The sequence below is a fragment of the Acinonyx jubatus genome, chromosome B2 (genome assembly GCF_027475565.1).
Source record: "Acinonyx jubatus isolate Ajub_Pintada_27869175 chromosome B2, VMU_Ajub_asm_v1.0, whole genome shotgun sequence".
Taxonomy (NCBI): Eukaryota; Metazoa; Chordata; class Mammalia; order Carnivora; family Felidae; genus Acinonyx; species Acinonyx jubatus.
In genome coordinates, this window is record NC_069385.1 from 117583757 (window position 1) to 117585000 (window position 1244).

Below are 1244 nucleotides of genomic sequence, written 5' to 3' on the forward strand. Positions count from 1 at the left end.
GTCACTTCCAAAGCCATCTGCTTTCTCTTCACACACACCCATCACCTCCATAAAAATATAAATACATATATTTAAAATTCAATTACAAGGCGACTTGATGTCGCCAGCTCAATTAACAGAAAGAACAGAAAAAAACAAATCCCACCAAAGTCAGCCCATAGACCCAGCTCTTAGCACCTGCATCCTGTCCCTGGAAAAAAAGTTATGTGACCTCTTTTTGAAGTTTTATAGCAGCAGCTTTGGCAATAAACCCCCATAAATAGAAAGGGAACCCAGAAGCAAGTTAGCGACTGGGACATTTCTAGGAGTATATTAACCACCCGGGGAAGTATTGACCGGGAAGTCAGCAGGAATGCTATTGTAAAACTCAACCGAGCCCCCAAGTTCTGTGCACACTGTCAATAGTCCACAAAGCTGAACTGAACAGGAAAGTATTTTATTGGATTGTTTTGGGTCCAGGTTGTCGGTGCACATTGAATGGACTCAACAGGAAATCGGAGATGCAGGAATGTTAATTCGAGTATCAGATGTAACACACAAGAAGCTCAACAAATTGGACATTAATTCTGGACAGACCCTGTCCGAGTTTGTTTTCCTTTCCACGCACACTATTTCTACATCAGGGGTTCTTGGGGTATGGTGTCCGCTGTGTATCATTTCTCGACAAATCATTTGTGACTTCTGAAAAAAGACCCTGAGCCATAGAAGGAAAAGAATAAAAATACCCCACAGGTCACCAAAGCCCGCGTCCCATGGGCCAGGGCACAGTTGTTGCCTAAAATACATCTCTCAGTGCTTTGCTTGCCCTAGTTTCAAGTGCCATCACCATCAACTAGTATTTTTGCTCATGAGCCCAGTCACACACCTCTAGCTCCACGAGGGACCCGTCCCCCGCACCACTCCTGCACTTGATGCTGTGTTCTTTGCCTCTCCTTGGCCTGCGCTTAACGTCAGCGGTGCACATTTAATTCTTACCAGCATTCGGGCAAGCCGGCCTTTTCGAAATCTTTCATTTTTCATTTTTATACCTTAAGCTTTGGCACTCCCAGCCATCCTGGGGCCATTTTGGCTCATCTGAACTCTGTCTTCTCCTGGCCACCGTCCTCTGCCTCTTTGAGGGAACCATCTGGAAAACACAGCCATGCGTGCACCTCCATGCCTCCTTCCAAGGGCCCCCAGTTGCAGCTTTCCTTCTTTGCTGGTCTCCCCTCGCCATCCATATCTTCATCCCGTGTCCCCGGGGC